Consider the following 17,556-nt stretch of genomic DNA (forward strand, 5'->3'; position numbering starts at 1 on the left):
ACCGTTGATATTTCTACCTGGACTTTTCACTGTTTGAGTATTAATTTTTTTTTTAGACAAATGACATACTTCACCTTAATCTATAGCCATGTGTCTTCTTCAATATTATAATTTTTATTATTATTTATGTTGTTACTGTTGTCATTGTCATCTTCACTTTGAAGAGAGGTTTGATACAGCTCTCCATACTATTCTGTGCAAGCCTCTTCATCTCTGCATTACCGGAACCGACGTCCATTTAAACCCACTTTTGTACTCGAGGCTTCTTTCTATACTGTTTTAAAACCTCAACTGCCAATTCTTTTGATATCTCAGAATGTGTCCCATCAAGTGGCCCCTTCTTTTAGCCAAGTTGTACCATAAAGTTCTTTTCTCTCCAGTTCGAATCACCATTAATTATTCAGTATATCCCTCTAAACTTTAGCATTCTTCTGTAGTACCAAATTTCAAAACCTTCTGATCTCTTCTTGCCTGAACTACTTATTGTCCACATTTCACTACCATACAAAGCTACGCTCTAGAAAAACACCTTTAGAAAACGCTTCCTAAAACAAGTATTAACAAATTTCTCTTTTTCAGAAACAATTTTCTTCCTATTGCTAGATAGCTATGGGAAAACTCTAGTGTGCGAGTGGTTGGCTCAATTTAAAAATGGCGACATGTCAATTGATGATAAAACTTCATTCTGGACATACATCGATGCCCGAATAGATGAAAATATTGAAAAAATTCAAGAGCTTGTGATCACAGACCGTCGACAGACAACTAATCAACTGTCAGAGATTAGTGGGTTATCTTGGAGCTCGGTTCAGCGAATTTTAATAGAAGACTTGGCAATGAGATGGGTTGCTGCCAGGTTCATTCCTTGTGTTTTGACTAACAATCAAAAGGAACATCGAGTTGAAACAATACTGCAGAATTGTTCACATTCATCTTCCCTTCAAATTCCAACTGCCTCCTAGTAGCTATTTTGTCACACATGCCATGTTATACTTGCAGCAGCTTCTACTTACCAGGAAAGAACAAGCTGTATTCATCTGCCATATGGAGAGATTTTTTAAAACTAACTCATGCATTTAACTCTGAGTGCAAGGTACTGCACCATATGCTGCGTAAGTCATTCTTGCCCAAAATGTCAGTCATCACATTTACAACCGAGCCCCTCCTTTAAAGAGGGCTTCAAATGTTTTTATATGATTTGATGGACCCTCTCTAAAACTAAGACAACTTATTACACATGGTGAATTTTCCAAATGATGTATTGTTCATGATAAATGCCATTACAACACATACTCTGCATAATAAAAATCACAAATTTCAATAATGGTGTCACAAAGAAAACATTCAATGTTGCGCAGCCTTTCTATACATTAGAGATCCATGGGATGCACTTCCGCGAATTGCCATTAAAAATTTAATTAGTAATACCTATTATTGTAGTCACTGCTTTTCATCCTCAAATTATGGCACTTCATGTCTCGCTATAGACAACACTTCCTAAAACAACTAACAAACAGTTTTGCATAATCCCAGTATTTGTTTGGATGCACAAATCTTAGTAAAGCGCCTATCAGATGCCACTCTTTGAGTACAGTTTTATACAGACATTTTCTTTAAAAAATTTCCAGCTGTAAGTAATTTACATCATGAAAATGATTTAAGAATATGAGTTCAATGTTAATATCATGTTCAAGTTTTCTTGTGACAAATAATTTTGTTCCTCTGTCAAGCCAAAACTTAACTTTCTTGGATGAAAACACTATATTTCATTGAAAGAAAAAAATACACTGGATGACATCATTAACACACTGCACTGCAGCCCCCGCCACTTCCACAACAATGTTATTTCACGTGCTCCTAGTGCCACACCCCGCAGGTGCTGCCACCAGTCCTAAAGTCAAAGGCACAAGTGATTTACACAGGCCAACACATGCGCTTTCAGCTGTCAAACATGGCCACAAGGCTGTCAACCTATAATGAAGCTGAGGCCTTGCCTCCATAGACCTGCCACTCTACTCCTACTATGCAGCTGGATGTGCAGAGGGTGTTTCACGTCACGTCTTCTGCCAAAGATTATTAATTCCCGCATTGGAATATCACTATGCTAGTGAAACTCGGGGACGAGATTGCCAACTCGCTTGGCGTCTGCTTGTTCCACTACACTGCGCCTTTATCCAGTGCCAATCACACCAGCCTGAGACTTCGTTGGAAACTTATGAATTTCAAGATTGTTTTGTGTGTTTGTTTGTAATTGCATGATCAGTAATCAGATGTGTTCCTTGACCACGTGTGAACATTGTTCTTTGTGTGGTGCCTAGGTAAGGACACATTCCTAAAATTCAAAGAAATGGGGAAATTTTGAAAAGTAAATAATTTCATGAAACCAAATTAAAATATATATTTATGTCTTTTAATTGCAAAAATAATGCCATTTTAGAATACAATCAGTACAATTAATTTTTGAAGATGAAATCTTGCAGATGAGCTGCTTCTCTACGCAAACATTACTGCAGTCTCTTCGTTATTTTCTTCATTGCATGACGTAACATCTCAACTAAAATTTTGGCAATTGCTTCTTGGATCTTGGCTTTCAATTCTTCAATTGTAGCAGGTCAACTAAGGAATACTAAAAGGAATAACAAGCTGACAGATCAGGGGATCTGGGAGGCCACTGAATGTCACCAGCTCTCGCAATTGCACATTCCCCAAATTATTGGTGTACAGCAGCTATTGATATTTGTGCTGTGTGTGATGTTGAAACCAGCTTGTGCCAATAATGTCTGCAAATCTCTATAGTTGTTGCCTAGCAAAGGTTTCAAACTGGACAACATAACAATTCAATGTGTAACTTTGTTGCTGTGCAATGCAGTGGATGCAGGTGCAGCTCCATAGGATTATCTTGTGATCAGTATTTAAAATTTTGTTTGTTAACAAATCCACTGAGGTGGAAATGGGCTTTGTCCGACATCCACAGTTTGTTAGTAAACTCCTCGTCCTCATTCACCATTTGAAGCATTAATTTACAGAATTGTCATCACATAACACGATTTCTGCATTTCAGTTCCTGAACAATCTGCAATTCATGTAGGTAGCATTAGAAGTCCTGTACCAACATTCTTCGAACACTTTATTGTGCAACTGAAAAGATGCTGAGTGAGGATGGATTGACGAACATGGACTTCCCCATTTCTTTGAATCATCCTACGCTACTCCCCACAAATCTCAGAGATTGGACCACTTTATCCATCAAGTGATGAGCCTTATCTATTTTGTGTTTTACGTGTTGCTTGAAATGAATACTAAAGAGTAGATGTGTAGCTTGTGTAAATAATAAGGAGGTACTGAACAGCACTCAGGAGAAAAAAAACTTGCAGCACAACCTGACTAAAAGAAGGGGTCATTTGATAGGACATATTCTGAGACATCAAGGTATTATCAATTTAGTACTGGAGGGAAGTGGGGCTAGGGTAAAAACTGCAGAGGAAGACCAAGGGTTGAATACAGCAAGCAGTTTCAAATGGATGTAGGTTGAAATAGTTATTTGGGTATGAAAAAGTTTGCAAAGGATAGACTAGCATGGAGAGCTGCATCAAGCTGGAGACCACAACAAGAAAAAACATTTTCACAAATGAATTCATCATAAGTCAGTGAAAGTAATGAAGTGGCAGTAAAAAAAGAAAGAGAGAGAGAGAGAGAAGAAGAAGAAGAAGAAGAAGAAGAAAAGAAAAAGAAATTGTAACTGAAGATGATTTGTCGTTGGCATTTGGCATTTATCAGCTTTTAATGAACATTGTTGGAACACTTATAATGAACATTCTGCACTACTGAGTGCAGCTCATTACTTGCACCCTATTATAGACTACATTGACAAACATTTTGATTTTGGAGAAAATGTAAACCAAGCTTTCAAACCATTTTTGTTAACATAGAAAATTAGAAGGGACATGTCAATACAAATTTCATGTTGATGACGATCTGATGTTCAAAGAATTTGTGCAATTAAGCACTTTTCTCAAGCAAGAGAAAGAGAGCCTTTTTAAGCTGAGGTAATGAGAAATTGGCGCAGAATTTCACTGTCATGCAAACTACAAGAACCTGTTTACAGATGTCTGTTTCATGTTATCAGTATTTCATCCTAATGCTGCTGAACTGTTAGTCAATGACTACATTAGAAGCTGAATTAATGGTGAAGAACAACTAGTCATTACTATGCCAGCAATTCCATTGGTTTCTCAACAGGGAAAAAGAGAATGACCTACTAAGGAGGTTGAAAAGCAACCAGAAATATCAAGAACATAATATGCAGTACTTTGCTGCAATTCAAACTTGCCTAGATTATACCTTTTGTGCTGTCATAACACTTTAAGGATTGAAAATAAACCACAAATTGCCCAATATATGTTTGAATTTTACACCTGTGTGTGTAAATTATTGGTTTAGATATGTTAGTTAAAAAAATCACACTTTTTCAGTGTAGGGATGTCCGAACTCTGCTTTAAAAAAAGCTGGTAATCCTGGATAAAAAGTGCTGAACACACAAATGCAGCAAGGCCCTTGACCCTCGTTACTGCTACGTCTTTCCGCAACAGCATTATCAAAGCAATAACGCTGGCCACACAACGTCCTACACATAGTTTAACTAAAAGACATGGTAAATGACCTTGCACCTGTTGATATTGTATCAACAGTGGTTTGTGAATTAACAAAAGGAACAGGAAGTCCAATACTTTGCAATCTCTCGCATGACAGACTATTTCCATTACTTTCAACAAAATGTGCTGTTATGTATGTGCTAAAAACCATCACTATGTACATTTTCCCCCATTTTTGTTTTTGCAATGTGTGTTTAGCAGTAACATTGAAGTGCTGCCTTGGAGCCTTCCACCAGCAGGCACACCAAAGTATCGTTACCTGAAGATGATTAGCAGATGCCCTGATAAAATTTTGGGAAGTTTCTGTAGAACATCTGATGTAACCCCCCCCCCCCTCCTCCCCCCGGCACATAATAAAACATCACCAACACTGTCATTCTACCACAACATATTTCATTTCACTACTTCTACATACTAATCCTACAACCAACTGTTACCATCACTTCTGTCAATGCGGCGACTATGTTTTAACTGAAGTTATAATGTGACATAATGCTCAAAGAGCACAACTCATGACTTATAAGATGTTTAAAAACTGAATAGAATCATCATCATCATCATCATCATCATCATCATCATCAACAACATCACCAACATCACCATCATCATCATCATTTTTTTTCTTCTTCTTGGCGTTACGATTTCCAAAACATGACTACGTAACTGGGTGATGTGTTTTGATAATGTTTCACTATACTGGCACCAATTTAGTAACAACTCCTTGTGCAAATACCACAGAACTATCACCATTACAGCTGCTTCTCAAAATTCAACAAAAATTTCCAAGTTGCCCAATATTAATGGGAACAAGAGAGATCATGTACACTCTTCAATGTAGACACAATCCTTCCACAGACTTCTTCCTGTGAACCAAAAATAAATAACAGAAGTAATCAATTAAGTGTTTACATGAACAGCCTTAGAGTTATGTGCTAATTGACAATCTATGCAGAAAGCTGTTTATACACTTATGCCAGCAGTTTCTTCAGTCCATGAAACTCTTCTGGAGTTTATAATGTAACAGACTGAGACTCATTTAATACAAATTATACATCTGTTCAGGGAAGAACTCTTATACGCTTTATTGTGATGTTTATGTTGTTATTATGTGACTACATTCCACATTTACTTTTAATATTGTACGAAAGAATTATGAATTGTATGCTCACCTATATTAAATACTATGTGACTTTATTATTTCAATTTTGTAGTGCATCTATGTTCCTGTAAAATGGGTTATCATTTTGAAACTTCTAGTAAAGTAATATTACACCTTTTTTGCAGTATCCATCTTTTTTCACAATATTAAAAAAAATTAAAAAAAAAAACCATACTCAAGAGTGGTTGCACACTTCGTTGGAAAGTATTTACTTATCATATCACATTCTGGATTCCAGAAGGATTGCTAGAATAAGAATGCTATTCATAAAGCCATTCATCAAACAGTAAAAAAGACTTAAATAATACATCACCAGTTTTTTTTTTATCTTTCCAAGGCATTTGAGTGCATGGATCATCTTACTCTCCTATAAAACCTCAAGTTTTATGGAACTGAAAGCTTTATACATAGCTGGTTTGAATCATACTTAACAAACACAATGCAGAAGGTTGTGCTGAATAATTCAGACATGTCAGAAAGGCATATAATTTTAGTGACTGGGAAAAGTCACAAAGGGAGTCACACAGGGTTCAATTTTGGGTCCACACCTATTCCCTATATATGTGTTTGACCATCTACTTAGCACTCAACAAGCAAAATTGGTACTTTTTATAGACAATACTAGTGTTATAATAAATCCCATGAGAGAGAAAGCAACAGAACAGTAGGTAAATGACGTTTCTCAAAGAATTATTATGTGGTTCTCTGAAAATGGAATGTCCCTAAATTTTGAAAAAACACACTACATTCAGTTCTGTACAACAAATAATGATACCAACAACGGTCGTAGCACGTGAGCAGGAGATAGTAAATAGGATAGAATGCTCCAAATTTCTGGGTGTACATACTGATGAAAACTTGGAGAAGCATGTCACTGAGATTCTTAAACAATTCAGTTCAGCTATAATTGCTAATACTGCAAACAAATGTACCAACCTCATAACAAATTTTGCGCACTTCCACACAATAGCACCATACAGAATAATTGTCTGGGCTAACTCATCACTTACAAGAAAGTATTGATTGCATAAAAGCGAGCAGTAAGAATAATATGCAGGGTCACCCACAGACATCATGTAGGTACCTCTGGAAGGAGCAAGGAATTTTAAATTTGCTAATGAAATTCATCATAAGTAATGCATCCTAATTTGAGAAGAATAGTGATGTCTATACCTACAACACTAGAGGGAAAAATTACCTAAATTTAATTCAGTCAGTGGCTCAAAAAGGAGTTCAATATGCAACAATAATTTTTTTGTCATTTCCCCAATACCATAAAATGTCTGACAGGTAGTCAAGCAAGTTTTATATCTAATTTAAAATCATTCCTCCTGCACAGCTCCTCCTATTCCACTGAGAAATTTCTACTTAAAAACTTGTAGACAGTAATAATAATAATAATAATAATAATAATAAAGTGTAATTGCATGAGTAGGATTAAAAATAATAACATGTTCATTAATGTTAACACTAATTGTGTATACATGTGCTGTAAACTGACTCATTCCACATCATTCAGATAGATAATCATTCAAATGATCCGTTGTCTTCAGTTCAGAGACTGGTTTGATGCAGCTCTCCATGCTACTCTGTGCTGTGTAAGTCTCTTCATCTCCAAGTATCTACTGCAAACCACATCATCGTGAATCTGCTTAGTGTATTCCTCTCTTGGTCTCCCTCTACAATTTTTACCTTCAACGCTGCCCTCCAATACTAAATTGGTGATCCCTCGATGCCTCAGAACAGGTCCTACCAAACGATACCTTCTTCTAGTCAAGTTGTACCACAAATTACTCTTCTTCCGAATTCTATTCAATACCTCCTCATTAGTTACATGATCTACCCATCTGACCCTCAGAGCTTCTATTCTCTTCTTGTTTAAATTATTTATCGACCATGTTTCACTTCCATACATGGCTACACTCCATACAAATACTTTCAGAAAAGACTTCCTGACACTTAAATCTATACTCAATGTTAACAAATTACTCTTCTTCAGAAACGCTTTCCTTGCCATTACATTTTATATCCTCTCTACTTCAACCATCATCAATTATTTTGCTCCCCAAATAGCAAAACTCATCTACTACTGTAAGAGTCTCATTTCCTAATCTAATTCTCTCAGCATCACCTGATTTAATTTGACTACTTTCCATTATTCTCGTTTTTCTTTAGTTAATGTTCATCTTGTATCCTCCTTTCAAGACACCGTCCATTCCATTCAACTACTCTTCCAGGTCCTTTGCTACCTCTGACAGAATTATAATGTCATCGGCAAAACACTTCAAAGTTTTTATTTCTTTTCCATGAATTTTAATTTCTACTCCAAATTTTTCTTTTGTTTCCTTTACAGATTCAACAACAACAGGGATAGGCTACAACCCTGTCTCACTTCCTTCCCAACCACTGCTTCCCTTTCATGCCCCCTCGATTCTTATTACAACAATCTGGTTTCTGTACAAATTTCTGATAGTCTTTTGCTCCCTGTATTTGACCCCTGCCACCTTCAGAATTTGAAAGAGAGTATTCCAGTCAACATTGTCAAAAGCTTTCTCTAAGTCTACAAATGCCAGAAATGTAGGTTTGTCTTTCCTTAATCTATCTTCTTATATATGTCGTTGGGTCAGCATTGCCTCACATGTTCCAACATTGCTATGGAATCCAAACTTATCTTCCCCAAGGTCTGCTTCTACCAGTTTTTCCATTCGTCTGTAAAGAATTCGTGTTAGTATTTTGCAGCCATGACTTATTAAACTAATAGTTTGTTAATTTTCACATCTATCAACACCTGCTTTCTTAGGAACTTGAATTATTATATTCTTCTTGAAGTCTGAGGGTATTTCGCCTGTCTCATACATCTTGCTCACCAGATGGTAGAGTTTTGTCAGAGCTGGTTTTTTTTTTTTTTTGTGCTATACTACTGAGGTCATTAGCGCCTAGTCACACAAATGTAAGTGCACATATAATCTGGTAAAAATCAAGGGGAGGGGGGGGGGGGGACAACAGAAAGTTCTTACAAAGATGCAGATAAAATAATTAAGAGTGTTAGATTTTTTTTTTTTTTGGGGGGGGGGGGGGGGGGGGAGACACCAGAAAGTTCTTACAAAGATGCAGATAAAATAATTAAGAGAGTTAGATGTCTTTGAACAAGTCCGTCAAAGTAATAAAACGAAGAACACAAACAGCTGCTCGAGCGTCATCAGCTAAAATTTCCTGTAAAGTAGATGGCAGAGACAGGACAACACGAGATTGATTAAAATGAGGACACGACAATAAAACATGGCGCACTGTCAATGCATGACCACAAGGGCACTGTGGGGCGGGGTCACAGGATAGCAGGTAGCGGTGGCTAAACCGGCAATGCCCAATCCACAACCTGACCAAAAGGACCTCCTCTCCCCGAGATGGTCAGGAAGAGGTTGTCCAAGCTGTTGGGAACAGTTTTATGGCCCGGAGCTTATTTTCTCGAAGTGACGACCAGGTATCCCACCATAATGACACAAGCCTCTTACAAACAACCCCACTAATGTCAGACGATGGGACACAAAGGGAGGCTGGCCGAGGCAGGAGGACTGCAGCCTTGGCCGCAGCATCAGCAGCCTCAAACCCAGGCACTCCTACATGGCCTGGAACCCACATAAAGCTAACAGGAGAGCCATTATCAGCAAAAGAATGGAGGGATTGCTGGATCCATTGCACCAAGGGATGGGCCAGATCTGGAGCTCCAAGGCTCTGAAGAGCTCTGAGGGAATCAGAGCAGAGTACATACAGAGAATGGCAGTGGTGGCGGACATACTGAACAGCCTGATTGAGAGCAAAATGCTTGGTCACAATGCTGGAACACTGGTCGAGGAGCCGGTATTTAAAGGTGATGTCCCCGACGACAAAGTCACAGCCAACACCATCGTCAGTTTTGGAGCCATCAGTGTAAATAAAGGTGTTACTGGCAAGTTGCGCACGAAGTTCGACAAACCGTGAGCAATACACTGCACCCGGAGTACCCTACTTCGGGAGCGAGCTGAGGTCAAGATGAATGAGAACTGGAGCCTGGAGCCAAGATGGTGTCGGGCTCTCACCCTCTCTGAAGGTGGTAGGGAGGGCAAAATCCAATTGTCGAAGCAGGCGACGAAAGCGGACTCCAGGGAGCAGCAGGGCAGACACATACAACCCATACTGACGGTCGAGAGAATCGGCGAAGGAGGACCAATAGGATGGGTGGTCGGGCATTGACAACAGCCGGCAGGCATACCGACAAAGCAGTACGTCGCGCCGGTACGTCAATGGTAATTTGACAGCTTCAGCATAAAGACTCTCGACGGGACTAGTGTAGAATGCTCCGGTCGCAAGATGTAACCCCCGATGATGGATGGAGTTGAGACGGCGTAAGAGGGATGGCATAGCAGACGAGTAGACAAGGCTCCCATAATACAGCTTTGATTGGACTATGGACTGATATAAGCGAAGCAGGACAGTGCGATCTGCTCCCCAAGATGAACCACTAAGAACACGGAGGACATTAAGGGAACGTGTACAATGGACACCCAAATAAGAGACATGCGGAGACCAACAAAGTTTCCTGTTCAGTGTGAGTCCTAAAAACTTCGTTGTCTCCACGAATGGGAGAACAATGGGACCGAGATGTAAGAATGGTGGAAGGAATGCTTTATATCGCCAAAAGTTGATGCAAACCGTCTTCTCTTCAGAGAACTGGAAGCCATTAGCCACACTCCATGAGTATCGGCTGTGAAGACAACGCTGAAGGCAGTGCTCCAGGAGGCATGTTCTTTGGGCACTGCAGTAGATCGCGAAGTCATCGACAAAAAGAGAGCCTTAGACGTTAGGTGGAATGCAATCCATAATTGGATTGATCGCTATGGCAAAAAGGGCTACACTCGAAATGGAGCACTGAGGCACTCCATTCTCCTGGAGGAAGACGTCGGACAATACGGAACCCACATGTACCCTAAACATTCGATCTGTTAAAAATGAATCAACAAAAAGGGGCAGGCGACCACGTACGCCCCACCTGTGCACGGTGTGGAGGATACCTCCTCTCCAACAGGTATCGTAAGCCTTCTCCAAATCGAAGAACACAGCTACCGTTTGGCGCTTTCGCAAAAAGTTGTTCATGATGAACGTCGACAAGGTCACAAGGTGGTCAACAGCGGAGCGGCATCGACAAAAGCCGCATTGAACATTGGTAAGTAGCCGTCGAGATTCAAGAATACAAACCAACCGAGCGTTAACCATGTGCTCCATCACCTTATAGACACAGCTTGTAAGAGAAATGGGGCGGTAACTAGAAGGAAGGTGTCTATCCTTCCCGGGTTTGGGTATGGGAACAACGACAGCCTCACGCCAATGCATGGGGACCTGACCTTCGGTCCAGATGCGATTATAGGTACGAAGAAGAAAGCATTTGCCTGCCGGAGAAAGGTGTGTCAGCATCTGAACGTGAATGGCATCTGGCCCCGGAGCAGAGGACCACCGGGACAGTGCAAGTGCACGTTCGAGTTCCCGCATGGTAAAGGGGGCATTATAATCTTCCAGATTCAACGACTGGAAGGAAGGTCGCCGAGCCTCTTCTGCCTCTTTTCTGGGAAGGAAGGCGAGCTTGAAACCTCAGTGAAAAAGCGGCCGAAGGCGTTGGAGACATCCACAGGGTCCACAAGTACCTCATTACCTGAAGTCAGGCCAGGTATCGAGGAGTGGGCCTTAATGCCCGACAGCCGGCGCAGGCCACCCCAGACGACAGAAGAGGGAGTAAAACTGTTAAAGGAGCTTGTGAAAGAGGCCCAACAAGCTTTTTTGCTGTCTTTGATAACTCAATGACATTGCACTCGGAGTCATTTGTAATCAATACAATTCGCCAGCATAGGATGGCGGCGGAAGGTGCATAAAGCACATTGTCGAGCACGGATAGCGTCTCTGCAAGCCTCATTCCACCAGGGGACTGAAACATGACGTGAAGAAGAGGTAGTACGAGGAATGGAATGTTCGGCAGCATTGATGATAACAGCCGTGAGGTATTCGACCTGACTGTCACTGCTGAGAAAATCTTGGTCCGGAAAGGTCACCAGGGAGGAGTGAAGTCCCCAGTCAGCTTTCGGTATGTTCCAGCTCGAGGGACGTGGGGATAGGGTGTGGTGCAGGAGACAAACGACACAGGGGAAATGGTCGCTCGAACAGGTGTCAGAAAGGACATACCACTCAAACCGACGGGCAAGAGTGGTAGAACAGATCGAGAGGACCAAGTGGGAGTAGGTATGAGTAGAGAAAGTAGGTATGAGGAAAGTCGGGGAACCAGTATTGAGGCAGACAAGATTTAGATGGTTGAAAAATCCACCAAGAGGGAGCCTCTCTGACAGGATGCAGGAGAACCCCAAAGGGGATGATGGGCATTGAAGTCGCCAAACAGTAAAAACGGCGGAGGAAGCTGAGCAATGAGGTGCATCATGTCAGCCCGACTAACTGCGGATGACGATGGAGTGTAGACAGTACAAACAGAAAAAGTAAAGGCAGAAAGAGTAATACGGACAGCTATTGCTTGGAGTGGGGTGGTCAATGGGATGGGATGGTAATAGACATCGTCCCGAATGAGCAACATGACCCCACCATGAGCTGGAATATCGTCCACAGGGGTTAGGTCAGATCGCTCGGAGGTATAGTGGGTAAAAGCAATACAGTCAGTTGGGCGTAACTTTGTTTCCTGGAGACCAATGACGAGCGGAAGGTGCAGGCGGAGGAGCAGTTGTAATTCCTCCCGATTAGATCGAATACCTCTTATGCTCCAATGTAACAGATCCATCGCGAATCAGAAAAGGGGGAACAAAACGGGTGAAGAGCTGGTCATCTCGACAGCCGCGGAGGGCCAGGTTTCGAGGGAACATCACTACAACTGTCGGGAGGCGGATCCTGTTCCATCGAGTCTTCGCCAGCTGCGGTCACATTCCTGGGTTGCGCGGGAGAGGCAGCATTGTCCGCCGTCGACAGGCCAGCTGAGCGCCTGGCAGCAGAGCGTCCCGGCGAAACTGAGGACAGCTGAGAGCAGCGACTGTCGGATGGAGCATCAGACGAAATGCGCTGGGGTGGAGAGGGAGATAAAGACTTCTTCTTTGAGGCCTTCTTGGAAGACCGATGAGTCACAGGGATGGTGGGCTGTGGGGCTGGACCCGAAGAAAGTCCTCACGCTCTGGGTCCTTTTTGGAACGCCGGACCTCGGAAGCCGGACCTCGGAAGCCGGGGTCCGTAACGTTTCCCCGATGGACACCTGAGAAGAGGATATCTTCTCAGGCGGCGGCGGCGGCGGAGGAGGAGGAGGAGGAGGAAGGGTGGACCCTGGGGCAGAGGGGACAGGGGCCGCGAGGGAGGAGGGTTTGGAAGGGAGGGATTTGGGAGGCGGAGGCATAGACCCCGGATGGGGTGAGGAGGTAGAGGGGGGACAGGATAGGGGTGAGGATACTGTGGAAGGAGAGGAGATGACCGAAGCAAACGACGTTGTCAACATCACGGGATGGAGGCGGTCATATTTCTTCCTGGCCTCAGAATAAGACAGACAGTCCAAGGTTTTCAATTCTTGTATTTCTGCTTACATCGAAAGCATCGCATACGAGGCGGGACGTAAGGTTGCACGTCGCACCGGTAGCACATCACCTTTACCTTCTCCGGGAGAACATCCCCCTCGAAGGCAAGGATAAAGGCCCCAGTGTCGACGCGACGGTCTTTGGGGCCGCACTGGACTTGCTGGACGAAATGCACGCCATGGCGCTCCAGGTTGGCCCTGAGCTCATCAGATTGCACCAGGAGGTCCCGATGGAAAATAATCCCCTGTGTCCTATTGAGTGCCAGATGTGGGACAATAGACACTGCGATGTCCCCTAGTCGGTCGCATGCCTGGAGCGCCGCCGACTGTGTAGTGGAGGTGGTCTTTATGAGAATGGACCCCGAACGCATTTTACTAAGAGCCTCGATTTCTCCGAAGATATCTTCAATATGCTGTACAAAGAACATGGGCTTGGAGGTGGTGAACGTCCCCCCCATCAGTCCGAGAACAGACTAAATAGTGGGGGAAGTATTTCGCCCCAAGCCGGCGGGCCTGTCCTTCCTCCCAGGGAGTGGCCAAGGGGGGGAAAGGCAGAAGTACCAGTACCAGAACCAGAGACAGAGACAGAACCTTTCCTCTTGGAAGATGCGGCCGCAGAGTGACCTGATGCATGTTGACGTTTCATCTGCGAAACGTCCACCCCAACACCACCCACTCCGACCAGGGGCTCTCCCCACAGGCACCACCCAGCCTCAGCAAGGGCCACCTGGCAGGATGACCGTTGCCGGGAGTCCTGATGCCCCAGGTAGACGGGCATCTACTCCTTGGCTGACATGGGGATGGTGCAGTATCGGCAGTACAATCCCTGTGTTGTCAGGGGGCTACAACCTAGAGGGTACATGATGACCCCACCACAACGGACTGGCTACTGTGCTGCATTTCGAGTGCCATGGAAATCCATCATGATCGTAGGTGCAGATGGGGACGCACTATGGCCGTAACTTGTGCAACCCATCAGGTATTTAGGACCAAATTGATGAACAGTGGGTGCAGTTACGACGCCGTTACGATGATGAGTGCCTAGGTCTTAGTGCACTGAGGACCGATGATACACTACGTAAGGTGTCCTTCCCCACAAGGCTCGTACTTCTGTAGAATTTTGAAAAATAGAGGTCAAACCCCAATGGGGGCCATTACATTGAAGGCCGAAATGGTTGAAACTCCTTTCAGTCACCTCTTACGACAGGCAGGAATACCTCAGGCCTATTCTTACCCCAGACCCGCAGCGGGTATTGTCAGGGCTAGCTCTCCCAAGGCTATCAGTAGTTCTAATGGAATGTTGTCTACTCCCGGGGCTTTGTTTCGACTTGGGTCTTTCAGTGATCTGTCAAACTTTTCATGCAGTACCCTATCTCGCATTTCATCTTCATCTAGGTCTTCTTCCATTTCCATAATATTGCCCTCAAGTATATCGCCCCTGTACTGACCCTCTATGTACTCCTTCCACCTTTACGCTTTCCCTTCTTTGCTTAGAACTGGTTTTCCATTGAGCCCTTGATATTCATACAAGTGGTTCTCTTTTCTCCACAGGTCTCTTTAATTTTCCTGTATGCAGTATCTACCTTACCCCTGCCTCTACACCTTCCATTTGTCCTCTAGCCATCCCTGCTTAACCATTCTGCACTTCCTGTCGAACTCATTTTTGAGACATTTGTATTCCGTTTTGCCTGCTTCATTTCCTGCATTTTTATATTTTATCCTTTATTAAATTCAATATCTCTTTGTTGCCCAATGATTTCTAGTAGCTCTCGTCTTTTAACCTGCTTGATTCTCTGCTGCCTTCACTATTTCATCTCTCAAAGCTACCCATTCTTTTTCTAGTGTATTTATTTCCCCCATTCTTGTCAATCATTCCCTAATGCTCTCTTTTTAACTCTCTACAACCTCTGGTTCTTTCAGTTTATCCAGGTCCCATCTCCTTAAATTCCCACCTTTTTGCAGTTTCTTCAGTTTTATCTACAGTTCATAACCAATATATTGTGGTCAGAATCCACATCTGCCCCTGGGAATGTCTTACAATTTAAAACCTGGTTCCTAAATCTCTGTCTTACCATCATATAATCTATATGAAACCTTCCAGAGTTTCCAGGCCTCTTCGACGTACACAACGTTCTTTCATGATTCTGGAACCAAGTGTTAGCTGTGATTAAGTTATGCTCTGTGCAGAATTCTACCAAGCGGCTTCTTCTTTCATTCCTTACCACCATTCCATGATCTATGGAACACGTAACTAACTACACCACAACTTATTGCAGAACAACATTAACTAAAATATTCAACTCCTGAACAAGATCTGGTGTAAATGTTAGTAAACTTAACTATGTAATTAAGAAGGAATCTATTCTTTATAGCTAACTGTTTACAAATCATAATTTATAAAATTTAGTGAAAAAATAAAATCTCGTTCAAATTCAGCTTATGTTAAACATTTTCCTTCTTCCAGTAAGGCATAATGCCACATCTTAAAATTTGTGAATAGGTGAACTGTAAGTTAACTAATGTAACTGTTTTAATAACACATTTGTAATTTTGGATTGTTATGTCTTTATATATTCAACAATTATTGCGTCCACATGAGACAGTCTGCACAGTACAGTTTTTGGCACAAGTACAGTTCAGTTTAAGTTGTTTAAAGTCACGAGTCACATAATTTGTTATAAGACAATCTAGAAGACTGGAATGAAACAATGGTTGTACATAATTTGTGAGTATTTTTGACACATCTATGAAGAATAAATCAAAAGTCACATTGAAATTTGTCAGGTTATATTTATGACAAAGAACCCTGGACATCAAGTTAAGTTTTAACACTGCCTGATCAAATATTGATTATTGGTGAAGCAAATTAGATTTGTGTTCCAAACAAATCACCTGCAAAGTAAAAACATCTTATTTCTACAAATATAATTTTTTTATGCAAACAATACTACAGTGCTTAGAAACTTTATCTTTGAGATAGCTTTTAGCTTGCTTAGAGAAGTTGTTTGTTCACGTTTTCTTTATTTTTGTGAACAGAAATAGTCATATATGGCTGTGTCTGGTGAATATGGAAGCTGGGCATTATTACAGTATTGTTTTCACTCAAAAATTTAGGAACTGGCAATGAACTGTGAGCATGTGCATTATTATGGTACAAAAGCCAGTAATTGTTCCACCACAAATCACGGAATTTTTCAGATTGCTTCAAGCATATGGTGCTGAACTTACAAGTAGTGCTCCTTACCGATTGTTCAACCTTGCAGCAATAACGCAAGATGCATTAAGCTGTTCATTCATTCATTTCTGTATATGGTCAGCACTTCCAGAACACAGCAACTCTGATGGCCTTGTTATTTGCCTCGATCAGGTTGTATGTTGTGCAAGATTGTTCCAGTAGAGAGCATATAAGCAAGTGGCTGCATCTCGCATTGTTCCACCTCAAAGGAAAGGTCTGCATCAGTTGGGAGGATCCCCCATTTTTGTATGTTGGTCTTGCAAAGGGGCACAACCACTTTAATATGACTGAGTGATTTCTGAACAGGATAGAGCAGACTGTGTCCTGGGACTACCTCTTCTTTTGCAGGGATATCCATGGGCAGCATACTTTTCCATCTGGTGATGCGGTTAAGATTCCAGAGTTCCCACCAGTGGTGAGCCTTAGAGAAGAAGCTCTTTCTAGATTTCGATCAACAGACTGCAACTTGATGATCATGTAGTGGCCGACAGGATTCATTTATCTGTTTCATTCTGTCAGCAACAGCAGATGTGGCCCTTCTGACAGCAGGGAGAGATGGGAGTAAGGGGTGGGCACAAGCTATTCCAACAACTGTGTAGAGCTTGCCAACTGGTGTTGGCAACACACACCCCGACAAGATCTGGACAATCTCATTGACTGCAGTGTTGACTAGCTTGGTGTGGCTACATGCACACTCCAGACACTCCTCTACAGCTCACACACATAAAGGAAGAGCACAAGTTCACAGGATGTGAGGACTAGTTCCCCAGGTGGTGGCTGTGAGCTTCCACAAAATATTGTTCCTTCCACTGACCTTCAGCCTGGTGATACAGTAATGTTTCTTGAAGAACAGTGTATGGTCAAGAGTAACACCCAGGAATACAGATGGTGGACAATGTTGAAGTCATTTCCCTTGCCACGTGATATC

The 17,556-nt window shown here is 42.2% G+C and overlaps 1 protein-coding gene across 3 annotated transcripts in view; it reads right to left on the reverse strand.

Moving 5' to 3' along the window:
* LOC126106303 (U11/U12 small nuclear ribonucleoprotein 35 kDa protein-like) overlaps positions 1 to 17,556 on the reverse strand; it is a 90,908-nt gene that overhangs the window by 50,359 nt on the left and 22,993 nt on the right. Inside the window, exon 6 of one of the 3 annotated variants that reach the window (XM_049912523.1) lies at positions 2,385 to 5,515. The exons of the other annotated variants lie outside the window; for them this stretch is intronic. The gene's annotated coding sequence lies outside the window, so the exon portion shown is untranslated. Of the gene's footprint in view, positions 1 to 2,384; positions 5,516 to 17,556 lie in introns of those variants that run through there. 3 annotated transcript variants of the gene reach the window in all.

Source organism: Schistocerca cancellata, chromosome 10, assembly GCF_023864275.1.
Source record: "Schistocerca cancellata isolate TAMUIC-IGC-003103 chromosome 10, iqSchCanc2.1, whole genome shotgun sequence".
Classification (NCBI taxonomy): Eukaryota; Metazoa; Arthropoda; class Insecta; order Orthoptera; family Acrididae; genus Schistocerca; species Schistocerca cancellata.